The sequence below is a fragment of the Rhinolophus sinicus genome, linkage group LG09 (assembly GCF_036562045.2).
Source record: "Rhinolophus sinicus isolate RSC01 linkage group LG09, ASM3656204v1, whole genome shotgun sequence".
Classification (NCBI taxonomy): Eukaryota; Metazoa; Chordata; class Mammalia; order Chiroptera; family Rhinolophidae; genus Rhinolophus; species Rhinolophus sinicus.
This window is the reverse complement of record NC_133758.1, coordinates 43,598,370-43,617,270: the sequence shown is the minus strand read 5'-3', so window position 1 is coordinate 43,617,270 and position 18,901 is coordinate 43,598,370.

Genomic DNA, 18,901 nt, shown 5'->3' with positions numbered 1-18,901 from the left:
CAAATAAACTGGTGAAAACACATGGTGAGTGGGGAGTGAGGGGCTGCAACAAATGTCAAGTCATGGTCCAAGAGAAGGCAGGTTACACCCAACACCAACCATATATTATAAGAGAATCTCCAGCTATTAGAATATTTTATTTTGAATGCCAGGGTGAGAAAAGAAGAGAATGGCTAATTTTCCTTCTTCTTTTTCTATATACAAAACCCAAACAAAAAAGCCTTATTTAAATAGGAAACCATTTTAATTTTGCTGATGTATGGCACCTATTTCTTTGGAGGTAATCCTAAAAGTGTTACCACAGGCAGAAAGAATGGGGCTGTGGAGAGAGAGGTGGGAGGAAGGGAACGGAAGTGTGGGAGACAAAGGAAAGATATGAGATGAGATCATTCTTAAGAAAAAGTGCAGCTACAGCTAATTGTAATGGATTACAACACTATTAGCATTGCAGGAAAAATCTCCACCCTCTGTTGTCCCCATGACAGTTCCAAGAAGGGTCATGTAAAAACAACAGATTCCCACCTCTAGATGGGAAGGAGTGGTCAGGGAGGACAGCAGGGACCTGAGCTGGGAATGCCTGTGACTCCACCCCTAAAACCTGAATATTTTGCACCCTCATTTGAATAAAATCCTAAGCTTTTTTTTTTCATTGGTGCACTTGCCCTCCTCCTGGCCTTTCCACTCCCCATATTTTGGGAATGTACTATTGCTTTTCTTTCTAAATAAATGCACTGCTTGCTTGACTTTGTTTGTGTGCCTTAATTTGGTATGTCCTCAAATTCCTTCCTGTGATATTGAACAAGAACTCTTTTATTTCCGGTAACAGAAAGACCCAAAATAGCACACATAAAACTGTCTCTACTCATATAGATAAATGGGGGTTTTGTAAGCTAATAAATTCATGTTGGGTTGTTTTATTACCCATACTTATCTTTCCTAAAATGCAATTTCCTTACTCTGAAACTTAGAACACCTCTATAATGTCTCAGCCTTCTTCACCAAACAACAACAAAAAAATAATTTCATCATTGTTAAGAAATCTCTTTAACTCTTTTAACATGAAGTACTAGGTGAACCAGCGAAAAAAAGGTGCCGGAAGACAAAGGGGTGAGAAGATTAGTCTAATGACCAAAGAAATTCTTATCATCTAAATAATGTTTTTTAATTTTTAAGGTGAATAGTGAGTGTCTCAATACTTTAATAAAAGTTTATGTGCAACTGTAGGTGTGCATATGATTCAATGCAGGATGTTGCAAATTTTGATTAAGGTAGAAGTACTCCAGAGTGACAAATATTTATATTTGAGGTGCCTCAAGTCTACCATTAATACAATACTCCCAATGGAAACCTAAAAAGAATACACACTATATCAACATAACAAAGCTGCTAAATAAAAATATAAAAACATATTCCCAGTCCTATAAAATTTTCTCAGATAATTGGGAAACAGTCACAGAGGTTTTTTCTCTCTGAGTCACCATGACTATCATAAAATGGTAACATTTCTTTTAGTTACCATCTGTGGAATATCCACAAATAGTTATAAAAATATAAATAATAGTTTCTGTATATACAGTAGAGTGTATACTGTTCTGAGAACAATCTCTGTCCTTTAAATCTGTCATACTTATATGTTGTTGTTGTTGTTTTTTAACAGCATTTCTTAAAATTATTTTATGTAATGGAAAAAATATGTGACAGGGAGGGAGAAAAGCTTGAGTTGTTGTGGCTTTGCAGCCATTAGTAGTTAGTGAAGAGCAATTCTTGAGATCCCTCCAGAACTTAGGTTACACTAATCTTTACAACTTTCTCTAGGTCTAAGATACCAGGATTCTCTTCTGGCTACACTATTGTGAGAAAGAATATTTAAAGAGAGTCTTTAAAATGGATTATGAGATTATGGAAGACAAATGCTAAATAGAACCTATTATTTAAGTATGCAGGATATGAGAGAAAATAAGGCATTTACCATAGGAGAAACCCTAATTTAATCAGATTTTAATCAACATAATACCACAGCTATCAATAAATATTATAAAAGTTGCTTACTAAATTCACATATTCTTGGTACAGTCCTCTAAGAAAAATGATGGCAAATATCTTCTTAAACCTTAAAAATATACTTATTTACAAAGTTGTATGTGTTCATTGTTTTTCTTTTTTCAATTAAATTTATTGGGGTGACAATGGTTAGTAAAATTACATAGGTGTCAGGTGTGCAATTCTATAATACATCATCCATATATCACATTGTATGCTTATATGTTCTTGAAAGATTCTCAAGTGGTGTCTAACACTTACCGAGAAAAAAAAAAAATCTATGAGACCCCCAGAAGGATTTTCAAAACAAAATAGAGGAAAAGAGGTATAAAAATTGAAAAGATTTCTGAAGCTGAGGGAAAAATAAATCAGTGTTATAAAATCAATGACCTGACAAGACTAAAAATTTTATTTCCCTCAGTTAAGTCTAAATGCTAAGTTAAGTTTGTATTGTAATTCTTGAGCAAGGTGGGTAGGATCTGGGAAATAACGTAATACAAATAAGTGTAATTTGAGAATACTTTATAGATTCTCCAAACCAAATTTTCTATCTATAAATTCAAGTTTGGCTTTTCTAGTGCAACAGGAAAATATTCCACAGTTCCTGGAAATAGTTTTTGTAATATTCACTTTTAAAAAATTTTTCTCCTCAAAACTATGTTACTGCTGCACAGTTAGAAGACCCATAGACTAAAAGTTCCATATTTGTAGGGACTCCCCTTAATCTCATTGAAACCCAATTAGAATGTAGGGAAAATCCTGGAATGGGGAATGTGAAAATACGATGAGGTGTGATTTAAAAATATATATATATGGTGAATGTTTAAATTTAAAATGTTATTACATTAAAAGACACATTGTCATTAATTCCCCTCATAGTACTCCGCCTCATTTCAGACACATTTATCACATCACACTTGCCACTTTCTGAAACAGTTCTGGAAGTCCTACTGCATGAGTGTCTTTAGTTGCACTGTCGTGGCTGCATTGATGTCCTGAATCAATTCAAAACATTTACTTTCCTGGTCATTTTGACTTTGAGGAAGACACAGAAGTCACGTGGAGCCAGATCCAGTGAATAAGATGGATGAGGACACACCATAATTGTTTTTTTTTTAAGTTCTGCTTTCTTTTTCTCTTTCTTTTTTTCTTTTCTTTTTTCTAAATTAAAGTTTATTGGGGTGACAATGGTTAGTAAAGTTACAAGATTTCAGGTGTGCAATTCTGTAATACATCATCTATATCTCACATTGTGTGTTCACCACCCAGAATCAGTTCTCCTTCCATCACCATATGTTTGATCCCTTTTACCCTCATCTACCACCCCCCTCCCTCTTTACCCTCTAGTAACCATTAAACTATTGTCTGTGTCTATGAGTTTTTATTTCTTTATTTGTCTGTCTTGTTCCTTTGTTGTTTTCAGTTTTACATCCCACATATTAATGAAATCATATGGTTTTCGACTTTTTGTGTCTGACTTATTTCGTTTAGCATAAATGCCACTATTTCGTCTTTCTTATGGCAGAATAGTATTCCATTGTGTATATATATCTATCATCTATGGAAGGACACTTTATTGTTTCCATGTCTTGGCCAATGTAAATAAAGCTGCAATGAACATCAGAACACATATATCTTTATGGATAAATGTTTTCAGATTTTTGGGGTAGATACCCAGGAGAGGGATTGCTGGGTCATATGGTAATTCCATTCTTAATTTTTTGAGGCACCTCCACACTGCCTTCCAGAGCGACTGCACCAATCTGAATTGCCACCAACAGTGTATGAGGGTTCCTTTTACTCCACAGCTTCTACAACACTTATTATTTGTCTTGCTGATGATAGCCATTCTAACTGGTATGAGGTGATATCTCATTGTGGTTTGTATTTGCATTTTGCTGATGATTAGCAATGTTGAGCATCTTTTCATATGTCTATTGGCCATCTGTATGTTCTCTTTGGAGAAATGGCTATTCAGGTCCTCTGCCCATTTAATAATCACATTTTTTTATTTTTTTTGTTGTTGAGTTGTATGAGTTCCTTATGTTTTGGATCCTAGCCCCTTATCAGAGGCATTGCTTGCAAAAATCTTCTCCCATTTGGTTGGTTACCTCTTTATTTTGTTGATTTTGTTTGTTTGTTTGTTGTTTGCTGTGCAGAAGCTTTTAAATTTTATATAATCCCACTCATTTATTATAGCTTTTCCTTCCCTTGCCTTTGACATCAAATTCATAAACTCCTCTTTGAACCCAAGGTCCATATGTTTAGTAGTCTTCTTTGCAATTGTTTTCTTCTATGCAATTTTGTTGCAGGTCCTACATTTAGTTATTTGAGCCATTTTGAGTTAAATTTGGTCCATGGTGACAGATAGCAGTCTAGTTTCATTCTTTTGCACGTGGCTTTCCAATTCTCCCAGCACTATTTATTGATGGGGATTTCTTTTCTCCACTATATACTTTTGGCTCATTTGTCAAAAATTATCTGTCCATATTTATGTGGGTTTATTTCTGGGTTCTCAGTTCTATTCCACTGGTTTGTGTGTCTGTTTTTCTGCCAATATCATACTGTTTTGATTAATATTGCTCTGTAGCTGATGTCAGGGAGTGTGATACCTCCAGTATTATTCTTTTTCCTTAGTATTGTTTGGCTATTCAAGGTCTTTTGTGGTTCCACACAGATCTGATGATTTTTTGTTCTATTTCTTTTTTTAAAATGCTATTGGGATTTTGATGGGGATTGGATTAAATCTGTACATTGTTTTGGGTAATACGGGCATTTTTTTAGTATATCACATTGATCAATTTGTGTATGTTGAACGATCCTTGTGCCCCTGGAATAAATCCCACTTGTCATGATGTATAATCTTTTTAATGCATTGTTGCATTTGATTTGCTAGAATTTTGTTTAGGATTTTTGTATCAGTATTCATCAGAGATATTGGTCTGTAATTTTCTTGTGTTGTCCTTACCAGGTTTTGGTATCAGGGTAATGTTGGCCTCATAAAATGATTTAGGGAGTATTGTCTTTTCTTCATTGTTTCAGAAGAGTTTGAGAAGGACAGGTATTACATCCTCTTTGAATGTTTGGTAGAATTCACTAGTGAAGACACCTGGTCCCGGATTTTCCTTTTGGGAAGGCTTCACATGGCTGACTCAATTTCCTTACTATTGATCAGTCTATTTAGATTTTCCAGTACTTTGTGGTTCAGCCTAGGAAGGCTTTATGTTTCTCAGAACTTGTCCATTTCTTCTAGGTTCTTGAATTCCGTGGCATATAACCCTTCATAATATTCTTGGATGATCCTTTGTATTTCTGTGGCATCCATGGTAACTTTCCATTTCATTTCTGATTTTGTTTATTTGTGTCTTTTCTCTTTTTATATTAGGAAGTCTAGCCAAAGGTTTTTCAATTCTAGTAATCTTTTCAAAGAACAAGCTCTTTGTTCCATTAATTTTTTCCTGTTGTCTGTTTCTTCTATATTTCATTTAGTTCTATTCTGATTTGTATTATTTCCTTCCTTTTGCTGACTTGGGTTTCATTTGTTCTTCTTTTTCTAGTTGTTTAAGGTGTAACTTGAGATTGTTTATCTGGGATTTTTCTTCTTTCTTGAGATAAGCCTGTAATGATATAAATTTCCCACCGAATACTACTTTCATTGCATCCCAATAATTATGATAGAATGCATTTTAATCTTCATTTGTTTTTATATATCTTTTTATCTCTCCTCTTATTTCTTCTTTGAACCTGTTGTTCTATAAATGCATGTTGTCTAATACCCACATGTTTGTGTTATTTTCTGCTTTCTTTTTGCCGCTGATATCCAATTTCAAAGCCTTATGATAAAAAAAAATATGCTTGGCATGATTTCAATCTTCTTAAATTTGCTGTGGCTAGTTGTATATCCCAAAATATGGTCTATCCTTGAGAATGTTCCATGTACACTTGAAAAGAATGTATGTTCCAGGATGAAGTGCTCTATAAATGTCCATTATGTCCATTTCATCTAATGTGTCACTTAAGGCTGATATTTCTCTATTTATTTTCTGTTTGGATGATCTATCCATAGCTGTGAATGATGTGTTCACGTCCCCTACTATAATTATGTTTCAGTCAATTTCTCCCTTTAGTTCTTTTAGTAGTTGCTTTATGTATTTTGGTGCTCCCTGATTGGGGGGGCATAAATATTGATGACTGTTATGTCTTCTTGTTGTATAGTCCCATTTGTCATTATGAAATGTCCATCTTTGTCTCTTGTTACCTTTTGTATCCTGAAGTCTGTTTCATCTGATATCAGTATGGTTACATCTGGTTTTCTCTGAATACCATTTGCTTGGAGTTTCCACTCTTTGACTTTGAGTTTATATTTGTCCTTGTAGTTGAGATGTGTCTCTTAGAGGCAGCATATGGTTGAGTTTAGTTTTTTGATCCAGTCTGCTACTCTGTGCCTTTTTATTGGTGAGTTCAGTTCATTTACATTTAGGGTGATTATTGATATATGAAGATTTCCTACCATTCTATCTTTGATTTACTGGTAGAACAGTGTCTCCATTGTTTCCTTGCCTCTTTGTTGCTGTCTGCTATCTCAGTGTTTTGGTGTCATGATTTTTTCCTCTGTTTCTTCTCTTTTTATGTTATATATTTCAGTTTTGGAATTTTTTTAGTTGTTATCATTAAGCTTATGTAAAAGAAAGTTTCACATTTAGAGTATTCCATTTTCTCCAGTATATTGCCTTTCTCCATTCCCCTTTGCCAGTTGAGACATTTCCTCTCCTCTCTTTTGTATTTTTGTTATTGCAAATTATCCTTATTTATGCTCTGAGTTGATTTCTGCATTGCAATAGCAAGTTGTGTTTTCCCTCTTTTTCTTTTGATTTTTTTTTTTTTTATCTGCTTCACCTTGTATGTTATGTTTAAGTGTATAGTGTCCTATTTGGTGAAGGGGTTGCCTTTTCTGCTTCTGACTCTGTTTGTAATACTACTCATGGTTTTGTATTCTGTTGCTTTTTTGTTTCAGGTTGAATAGCCTCCTTCAGTATTTCTTGTAGTGAAGGTCATGGGTTAGAAAATTCCCTCAGCTTCTGTATGTCTGGAAAGGTCTTTATTCCTTTTACATATCTAAAGGACATCTTTGGTGGTTATATTATTCTTGGCTCATAATTTCTCTCTTCCCATAGTTTGAATATTTGCTTCCACTCCCTTCTGGCTCGTAGAGTTTCTGCTGAAAAATCTGATGATCATCTAATGGGCTTTCCTTCGTAGGTAACCATCGTCTTTTCCCTGGCTGCCTTGATCGTTCTTTCTTTGTCATTAATTTTTGACAGCTTCAATACAACGTGACTTGGAGAAGGCCTGTTGGGATTGAAGTAATTAGTTGTTCTGTTTGCTTCTTGGATTGAATATCCAGTTCTTTCCACAACTTGGGAAATTCTCATTGACTATTTCTTTGAGTATACTCTCTGTTCCTTTCTCCCTTTCTTCTCCTTCTGGTATGCCCATTATTCGTATATTGCTTTTTCTGATGGAGTCAGAAAGTTCTTGTAGAGTTCTTTCATTTATTTTAACTCTCAATTCTCTCTCTTCTTCCATCTGTGTCATTTCCAGATTTCTATCTTCGATGTCACTGATTCTTTCCTCCATCTGGTCAGCTCTATTACCTAAGTTGGCTATTTTATTCTTCATTTCTTTTATTGAGTTCTTAATCTCCAGAAATTCTATTTGGTTCTTTTTTAAAATTTCAATCTCTTTAGTAAAATGTTCATTTTGTTCTTTGATTTGTTTCTGAGTTCATTTAACTGTCTGTGTGTGTTTTCTTGCACCTTGTTGAATTTTTCAGAATTGCAATCTTGCATTCTCTGTCATTTAAGTCACATATTTCCATGTCTTTAAATTCATTTTCTAGAGACTTCATTTTCTTTCTGAGCTGCCATGTTATCTTGGTTATTCATGGCAATTAATGAATTATAATTAGGTTGGTGCAAAAGTAATTGCAGTTTTTGCATTGTTTAAATTTGTTGTTTGTTATTGGAATACATTCTTAAGTAAATGTTATACATCATTTTAATGCTCATTTCTCATGTTATATTTTTTGCTAATGATTTATTACTTGCTGTTTATTTTAGACTATGGAAATTATATTAGACAAAAAGCAATTTTGAGCGATTTTCTTATTTGAGTTCAAAATGGGTCGTAAAGCAGTGGAGACAACTCGCAGCATCAACACATTTGACCCAGGAACTGCTAATGAACGTACAGTGCAGTGGTGGTTCAAGAGGTTTTGCAAAGGACTTGAGAACCTTGAAGATGAGGTGCATGGTGGCTGGCCATCGGAAGTTGCAAATGACCAATAGAGAGCAATCACTGAAGCCTATCCTCTTACAATTACACCAGATGTTGCCGAAAAAGTCAATATTGACCATACTACGATCATTCAACATTTGAAACAAATTGGAAAGGTGAAAAAGCTCGATAAGCGGTTGCCTCATGAGCTGACTGAAAATCAAAAACATCGTCCTTTTGAAGTATTACCTTCTCTTATTCTATGCAACAACAATGAACCATTTCTCAATTGGATTGTGACATGTGATGAAAAGTGGATTTTATACAAGTGGATTTTATATGACAACCGGCGATGACCGGCTCAGTGGTTGGACCAAGAAGAAGCTCCAAAGCACTTCCCAAAGCAAAACTTGCTCCAAAAAAAGATCATGGTCACTGTTTGGTGGTCAGCTGCTGGTCTGATCCACTACAGCTTTCTGAATCCTGGAGAAACCATTATATCTGAGAAGTATGCTCAGCAAATTGATGAGTTGCACCAAAAACTGCAATGCCTGCAGTCAGCTTTGGTAAACAGAAAGGGCCCAATTCTTCTCCACAACAATGCCTGACTTCATGTTGCACAACCAATGTTTCAAAAGTTGAACGAATTGGGCTACGAAGTTTTCCCACATCTGCCATATTTACCTGACCTCTCGCCAATCGACTACCACTTCTTCAAGCATCTCGAAAACTTTTTGCCAGGAAAACATTTCCACAACCAGCAGTATGCAGAAAATGCTTTCCAAGAGTTCGTAGAGTCCAGAAACACGGGTTTTTACACTACAGGAATAAACAAACTTATTTCTTGTTGGCAAAAATGTGTTTATTGTAATGTTTCCTACTTTGATTAATAAAGATGTGTTTGAGCCTGGTTATAATAATTTAAAATTCACAGTCTGAAACTGCAATAACTTGTGCACCAACCTAGGTGTCTTTTCCTAGGCATCTACAGGAGTGGGCTCTGAAACGAATTGATACAAAGAGGTATTTATTTTGCTTTCCAATAGGTGTTGGTGGAATATTTCATTTTCTCTCCCACTATAGCCTTTTATTCTCTCTCTCGCTATAGTGTTATATTTTCTCTTGCACGGCTTCAGCTTCCTACGCAATGTGGGGCGGGGGTGCTCCCTGGAAGGTGGCCTTCTCCTCTGTGAGCAGGTCATTTGGGTTTCATGGCACCCCCACATAGGGGGATGTGGAGAGCTTCTGAGTCCCAAAGCTCTTCCTGCAACCAGATTCAGAGCCTGTGTGTTTCCGTGGCTCTGTTTACCCCTGCAGGCATCTGCCCAGATAGGTGAGGGAAGAGGCGGGATATGTTGTGAGGGGTAAAAGGGTCTGAGCAATGGTAGCTACACCCAGCACAGTTATTTTGCACCCAAGATTCCTTCCCGTTTGCTGGAACTATCTGGGCTGCAAGTCTGCAGTTGCAGGCCTGCAGCCCTCAGAGCTATAAACATTCTGTTCTTTGATCTGACACTGTTCAGTGTCTAGCACTGGGAGGGTGGGGTGGGACAAGCTCTGGGAGGGTGGGAAGGGGTTGGCCAGGCTCTCTGTTTATGTATTCCATCCTTTGCTTGGCAGTGAGGCTTAAACCACCATTCTCACTCACCCTTCTTCCCTCAGTCTTTGCTCCGAGGGCTCTGCCATGAGCCAGAGACCTTTGCTATTAAAAACAATAGCAAATAATGTTTTTAATAGTAAATAATTTTTTCAATAAACCATCAAAAATAATATAAAGGTGAAAGACGACAACAACAAATATTTCAAATTTGTTGCTAAGAATGTTCATACTAAAAGAAAAATCCTGGTCCATGATAGTATTTTTACATAAGCAATAGCAACACATTTGGCAGAATGAAGGCAGTTATCAAACAATAATGATATAGCAAAGGAAAGAAGTACCTTAAAAACTTAAAGGTGATTGTCTCTTAGTGTCAGGATCCAGAGTGATAGGAAAACTGCTTTCCTTAAAAGGCTTTAGTATCACTTACTTTATAGACATTTATTACTTCATAAAAGTAAAAATTACTGCACTAAATTAAAATTAAAACGGGAATTTATAGGAAGGATAATAGCACATGTCATGGAATGTGAAAAAATGAAAAAAGCAACCTGTGGAAAGGTTAATATGATAGTTATTAATGCTGTTAGACTAACAATTTTCTTGTTCTCTGCCAATCTGGCCATATGACATGTATTAATGGCTTATTGTGGTTAAGTGGTACAATGTAACTATTCCTTGTCAATGATTTTATGTGGAAGTGATATGTGCCATTTCTGAGCTTGAGCAGCTAATTATTAGTGAGAGACACTTAAATGATAGCTCATTTCCCTCTGGTACTGTGACCAACAATATTTGAGATGGATCTGCTCCATAAACCTGATCCATACATGGCTATGATGAGCAAAGCCCTCCACTTATCCATGAGAGATATAAACATAGTCAAGCAGTTTCTAGCACATTAGAATTACCTGAGAGTGAAAAACAAGTTTGTATTATTTAAACCACTGAGACTGGGGAACTTTTAGTTATATCAAAAAACATAGACCATCCTAATTATTACAATTAGAAATACAGATGGACCTAAAGGATAGTCAGAATCAGGGACTCTCTGTCTCAGCTCCACACTTATTTCCATGAAGGTGTGTGTTATTGTCTGTCGTTTCATTAAGCAGCCAAATGATTGCCATCAGCTCCTGGGCTTTACATCCCACAGCATCTTTCAGCTGAAGGGGACTAACTTTCTTTTTCACATCTACATCAGAAAACCTTGGGAAAGGGCTTATACTATCATAAGTACACTCCTGAGACAATAAAAAGAGGTCAGTGTATCAGAGTCAAAAAATGACCAGAAAGAGTATGTAAGAATCATGTAATAACATAGTTGGAGAAGAGAATAGGGTATATCTTCAAAACAGCCAAGGAATATTCCCAGGACAAAAGAAGTCTCGGAGAAAACAAAATAATGGACATTCACTCCACTGTAAATTTACTTTATATTTCCTTAACACTTTGATATTTAAATAAGATAATTTAACATCCATAATACAATCCTTGCTCACTTTTATACTGTCACTTCCTATCATTCACCAAACATATTAATGACCATTCTAGGTAGCTACATGAAACTCTGCCTAATTTCTAAGCAAGCCATGCTATTTCATGCCGCTGTGTCTTTGGCACACCCTAGAATTCCCTTATTTCCTTGCCCAAGTACCCAACTCTACTCATCCCTAAAGTCAACTTAAGGGCTATTATCTCAGAAGCCTTCCCAGAGACAGTGTGCCATAGTGAAAAAAGTCTTAACTTTAGACGCAGAGAAATATAGACTGAACATCCATTGTGTCATTTACTATCATGTGATTTTGGTCAATTTACCAACCTTTTTGAAATTTAATTTCAAATCTGTAAAATGATAACAAATTTACAGGGGTTTCTGGATTAGAACTAATATATGTATGTATAGTTCCCAGAACAGCTTGAAAATGCTTATTATATATGCTATATGATATTTTAGTGCAATTTTCTACACATATTAGCCTTTCATACTAGTCTGTGAGCTCCTTAAAGAAGGGGCATGCTTTATTCATCTTTAGTGAGCAGAGCAGTTTCTAGCACATTAGAATTACCTGAGAGTTCAAAACAATACTGATTGCTGAGACTTACCTTAGTGACACTGATTTAATTAATCGGGGAAACCTCCAGGAAGATGTGATGTTGCTTAAAATATTCCCTGGTGATCTTAATGTATAGCCAGGATTGACAATCACTGTACAAGGTGCTCAAATATTTGTTGTATGAATGTTGTTTGCTGTACAAGGCATTTCTAAGGCTTCACTAAATGGTTCATTTATATATATCTTTCACCTTGTTAAACCTTAGTGAGATAGGTTACTCTGTTGTAACTTGGAAGAAGCAATTGGTTAATAGTCAAGGAGTTCAAGGCTGACCAAAGTTGAGTATGAGTACAGTTGATTGTTTCTTTTCTCTTCCATGTAAGTACCACTATCACAAAGATAAGTTTCCTGTCTTAAAAAGTTAGGGGGAAAAGGATATTGAAGACATGCTTGTCTTTTTCCTTTTTTTTTTTTTTTTTTCAAATTTATACTTATTGGTTTTAAATTTCCAGTTAGCTTGCTGTGTATACGAGGTCTGCCAATCAAGTTTGCAAACTTCCCACTGTGCACGTACATTGGCAGCACTGTACAAACAGCTTGGTAAAGTTTCATAACCTTGGTATATCAGTGTCTCACAGCTGTGTTAGTGTCAACGTATGGTGGTGTCTTGCTGAGTGGCGTTCATCATTGTTGCGTTTTTGTGTGCCTTTGCGAGAATGTCTGAGCTTGAATTAGAGCAACAAACAATCATATTTCTTGTTAATCTTGGCAAGAGTGGAAGTGAAATCAGGGACATGTTAGTCCAAGTTTATGGGGATAATGCACCATGAAGAAAACAGCAGTGTACAAATGGATTAAATATTTTTCTGAGGGGAGAGAACGCGTCACTGATGAAGAGAGGTCAGGACAGCCATTCATGAGCAGAACTGATGAAAACATTGCAAGAATTCATTGAATTTGTACACCAAAATCGTTGGCTGACTGTGAGAAGTGTAGCAGACCAAGTAAACATCAATAGAGAAACCATTAGGAAAATCTTAACTGAAAATCTTGGCATGAGAAAGATGTGTGCAAAATAGTCCCAAAGGAGCTCAGTGGTGAACAAAAGCAAAGGAAAGTCGAAGATTGCCAAGACCTTTTGGAGAGGCAAGGCGATGTTTTAGGCCATATTATCACTGGTGATGAAATATGGGTGTACCAATACAACCCTGAAACAAACCATCAAAGTGAACAATGGAAGTCAGCCAATTCTCCACAACTAAAACAGTTTTGTCAGTCCAAATCAAGAGTCAAAACAATGCTGCTAAACTTTTTTGATATCAGAAGGATTATTCATTATGAACTTGTACCAAACTGGACAGTCAACCAAGTTTACTATTTGAAAGTGCTGAAAAGGCTGCATGAAAAAGTTAGACAAAAAACGACCTGAACTGTTTGCCAACAATTCATGGCTCTTGCATCATGACAATGCAACAGCTCACACAGCACTGTCTGTGGGGGAGTTTTTAGCCAGTAAACAAATAACTGTATTGGAACACCCTCCCTACTCATCTGATCTGGCCCCCAGTGACTTCTTTCTTTACCCAAAGATAAAGGAAGACACTTTGTTGACATTCAGGACACCAAGGGTAATACGACAACTCCATTCAAGAAAAAGAGTTCAAAAATTGCTTTGAAGGGTGGACTAGGTGCTGGCATCAGTACATAGCTTCCCAAGGGGAATATTTCAAAGGTGACCATAGTGTTATCCAGCAATGAGGTATGTAGCACTTTTTCTAGGATGAGTAGATGGACATAATTGTCCGACCTCATACATTACCTCCATCATGAAAATATTCTGCTTCATAAATGAGCTTTTTGTTTAACAAGCAGATAATATTTGCTCCTTCCTTCAGATATACCCTTGAAATGGTGTGTGGGGAACAGGTAATAGAGATAGATAGATAGATAGATAGATAGATAGATAGATAGATAGAGACATACAGATACATATGTCAACTGCTTCTAGTATTGGGTAATAAAACTCATATTGTATTTGCAATTCTTTTAAAGATGCAATTGGGATATATGCTATTTCTTAGTTTGAAATTCAACTGTGCAATGGATAGAGATGATTGCAGCAGATCCAACTGTTGCCAATTAAATAACATTTGTTGTAAAGAAGGGTTTTTATTGCCGTGGACAGCAAAGAAAATAGATTTTAGAAAACTAAACTCTATAATGGATTTCCATTCTTTTCCTTTTTTCTTTCTTCCTTTTTTGCCTTCGGTATTATTGAAGCAAGTGAAAAATATACCATAATGTCTCCATGACTTAAAAGAGTTTGAAATTACAAAGAAAATCCAAGAGCAACTTCCAAATTCCCTCCAGACTTTCTGCCTCACTTCTAAGCAGCTGCCTCTGAATAACTTGTGTGTGAGTAAAAGGGCCCAATAAAAAATTTGAGTTGTTTCAGGATGGATAGTTAATCAAATCTAAGTAATAAATTAAATTATTTGATGTAATCGATTTTTATATTGATTTCATGTAATTGTTTTGACAACAACTCAAATTAGTGGATTTACATTTTTTTATTTTAAAACAGCCATCCTTAACCATCATTGAGACCACAGATTGTCCTTCTTTGGACCTCAGCTTCCAGAGTTGCACAGTGAAGAACTGAAATAGTTGAATTTCAGAATATGTAAGTATCAATAGATATAACCACATAAACCAAAGCTCTGTGGGGACCTCAAAAAAACTTAAGAGTACAAAATTGTCCTGAGACCAAAGTTTGAGAACTTCTGACTTAAAGTACTGGAAGTAATTGAGTCCCACATAATTTCTTTGTACCTATGTATAATATTTTCAAAACAGTTATCCATTTTCCAGAATAAGTAGATTGTCCTGGGCATCTCCATAAATGATCAAAATATTGAATCATCCTCAATTCCTTTTTCTCATAATCCACACCTGACGTATCAAAAAATCTCACTGGCATTACCTTTTTTTTCAATTTGGGGAGGGTATCAGACCTTCTTAAATGTTACAAGTATGATGTTGTGGGGACAGAGCCCCAGAAAGTAGTTTACAGGCTCTCAGCCTCACGTGGAAAGGTGCTGGCTCGGGTAGTCGATGGCCGTCAGCTGTGGCTGATTGGCCGTCAGCTGTGGCCGGTTGGCCAATTGGCCGCTAGTATAACTGCTGCAGCTATGGAGGAGAGCCGAGAATTTCCGAGGAGAGCAGAGGAGAGTCGTTGGTCGGTTGGCGGAAAGGCAGACGGCAGGTCACGCGTCCAGTGGGCCCAGCCTCCAGTGAGACCATAGTGGTATGACTCTTCTACCTATGGCTCCGAGGGTGTTCCTTTTTGGCCTCACCATATCCTGCGTTCTTATGTGGGCAGCAGGACCAGAGACACCACAGGCCGCCCCGCACGACAAATGGCGCAGCGAGCAGGGTCTCCCGCACGATAGATGTAAACCAAAACTTAGAAACAAATAAGGTAAGGGTTTTTCATACCTGTGTATCATTTGAGTACAAATGAAAAAACTTAGATATCAGCTTTTTAACTATCTCAATAAATATGGTATGCAAAAAGACAGGGTTCTTTAACAAATGATGAAAAGAACTTGTTCTGACTGAAAAATCTTCTAGGATATATAAGCCTTCCTTGATCTTTACTTATTGGCTATTTAATTTACACATGAAAATGTAAAAACAATCATCAATGGTATTATTAAAACATATTGGAGAGACGTCATCAAAATGGCAGCGTGAGGTGAGCCTCTGTAAAGCTCCCCTAGAATTTACAACTAATCGAACAACAATAACTCCACAAAGGACTCCCTGCACAGCAGACAGGCAAGACGCAGAGGCCCACTACTGAATTCACCCAAAGGTGGGCGAATAGTGCTAGTAGCGGAGGAGGGAAGGGAGAAGTGTGGAGACAGAGCCGCACGGGCGCAGGACACACACCTAGCTCAGTGCTCCGAGCTCGCTGCATCCCGGAAATACCGCAGCTGTGGGAGAGGGAAGAATTCAGACTGCTAGGGCTCCGCTTATGGCACACAGGGCTGAGGGGGCAGCATATAACACGGCTGGCCCCAAAGCTCACGGCAGAGACCTCAGAGGAAAGACTGAGGGAAGCAGGCTGAAAATGGTGGTTTAAGTCCTCAATGCCGAGCAGAGAACAGAAGCCTTAGGCACTGAGACTAGCCGCCCCTTCCCTACCGTCCCAGAGCTCACCCCGACCCCACCTGCCCTATGCTAGAAGTGGAACAGTAGTAGTGTCAGATCAAAAGAACAGAATATTTGCTGTTCTGAGAACTGTGGACCACAGACACAGATTCGCAGCCCAACTAGTTCCGGCAAAGGGGAGGGAGCTGTGGAAGCAGGACCAGCTGTGATGGTGGTTGCCGCCATTGTTCTGGGCCACCTCTCACAACTCACCCGGCCCCTGGCCCCACATATCTGGGAGGATCCTGCAGAAGTAAACAGAACTGCTGAAACATACAGGCTCTGAATCTGGTGTAGAAAGACCTTTGGAACTTCAAAATCCCTCCGCATACCCACACGGACACGGCGCCCTGTGACCCAGGCGAACTATTAACAGAGGAGAAGCCCGTCTCCCAGAGAATCCCCCCATTGTGTGAGAAGCTGAAATAGTGCAGAGAAAACATAGCACTACCATGTGAGAGAGAAAAAAAAAAAGGCTGCAGTCGGAGAGAAAATAAAACATTCTATCAACAAGTTCTGGAAAACACAAGAAAGACCTCTTCCTATCAACGTGTTGCAGAAGCCACTCCTGTAGATGTCTAGGAAGAGAAATAATAAATCAATAATTGCCATGAATAACCAAGGCAACAAGACAGCTCAGAAAGAAAGTTAAAAGTCTCCAGAAAAGGAACTTAAAGATATGGAAATATGTGACTTAAATGACAGAGAATTCAAGATTGCAGTTCTGACAAAACTCAACGAGATGCAAGAAAACACAGAAAGGCAGTTTAATGAATTCAGAAACACAATCAAACATGAGCATTTTATGAAAGATATTGAAATTTTAAAAAAGAACCAAATAGAATTTCTGGAGATTAAGAACTCGATAAAAGAAATTAAGAATGAAATAACCAGCTTAGGTAGTAGAGTTGACCAGATGGAGGAAAGAATCAGTGACATCAAAGATGGAAACCTGGAAACGACACAGATGGAAGAAGAAAGAGACTTGAGACTTAAAAGAAATGAAAGAACTCTACAAGAACTTTCTGACTCCATCGGAAAGAGCAATATAAGAATAATGGGCATACCAGAAGGGGAAGAAAGAGAGATGGGAAAGGAGAATACATTCAAACAAATTGTCGATGAGAACTTCCCAAACTTGTGGCCAGAACTGGATCCTCGAATCCAAGAAGCAAATAGAACACCTAATTACCTCAATCCCAACAGGCCTTCTCCAAGGCTGTCTAAAACCAACGACAAAGAAAGAATCCTCAAGGCAGCCAGGGAAAAGAAGATGGTAACCTACAAAGGAAAGCCCACTAGATTATCATTAGATTTTTCAGCAGAAACTCTATGAGCCAGGAGGGAGTGGAACCAAATATTCAAACTATTGAAAGAGAGAAATTATGAGCCAAGAATAATATATCCAGCAAAGATATCCTTTAGATATGAAAGAGGAATAAAGACCTTTCCAGACATACAGAAGCTGAGGGAATTTTCTAATACACGACCTGCACTACAAGAAGTACTAAAGGAAGCTATTCGACCAACATCAACAGAGACAATCTTTGGCAACCAAAACATACAAAGGGGTAGAGTAAGGCCTGAACCGGAATATGGGAATGGAGAAAGTAAGCGTGCTGAAGAAAAAGGAATACTCTAAATATCAAACTTTCTTTTACATAAACTTACAGGTAACCACTCAAAAAAAATCCAGAACTGAAATATATACTGTAATAAAAGAAGAAACAGAGGAAACATCATACAATACCACCACACAGAAATAATAGAAAACAACAAAAAGGCAGAGAAACAATGGAGACACAGACTTACCAGAAACCTAAAGATAGAATGACAGGAAATCCTCACATATCAATAATCACCCTAAATGTAAATGGACTGAACTCACCAACAAAAAGGCACAGAGTAGCAGATTGGATCAAAAAACTCAACCCAACCATATGCAGTCTCCAAGAGACACATCTCAGCTACAACGACAAGCATAGACTCAAAGTGAAAGGGTGGAAATTGACACTCCAAGCAAATGGTACCCAGAGAAAATCAGGTGTAGCCATAATAATATCAGATGACACAGACTCCATGGTGAAAAAGATAACAAGAGACAAAGATGAACATTTCATAATGGTAAAGGGGACTACACAACAAGACATAATAGTCATCAATATGTATGCCCCCAATCAGGGAGCACCGAAATATACCAAGCAACTACTACCAGAACTAAAGGGAGAAATTGACCAAAACACAAGTGTACTAGGGGACTTAAATACATCATTGACAGCTATGGATAGACCATCCAAACAGAAAATAAATAACAAAATAGCAGCCATAAATCACACATTAGATGAAATGGACATAATTGACTTATATAGAGCACTTCTTCCTAAAACATCAGACTATACATTCTTTTCTAGTGTACATGGAACATTCTCAAGGATAGACCATATATTAGGACATAAAATCAGCCTCAGCAAATTTAAGAAGATTGAAACAATACCAACCATATTATCTCATCACAAGACTTTGAAATTGGATATCAACTGCAAAAAGAAAGCAGGAGAAAACACAAATACATGGAGATTAAACAATATACTTTTAAAGAACGACTGCATCAAAGAAGAAATTAGAGGAAAGATCAAAAGATACATAGAAACAAATGACAATGAAAATACATCCTACCAAAATTTGGGGGATGCAGCAAAACCAGTTTTAAGAG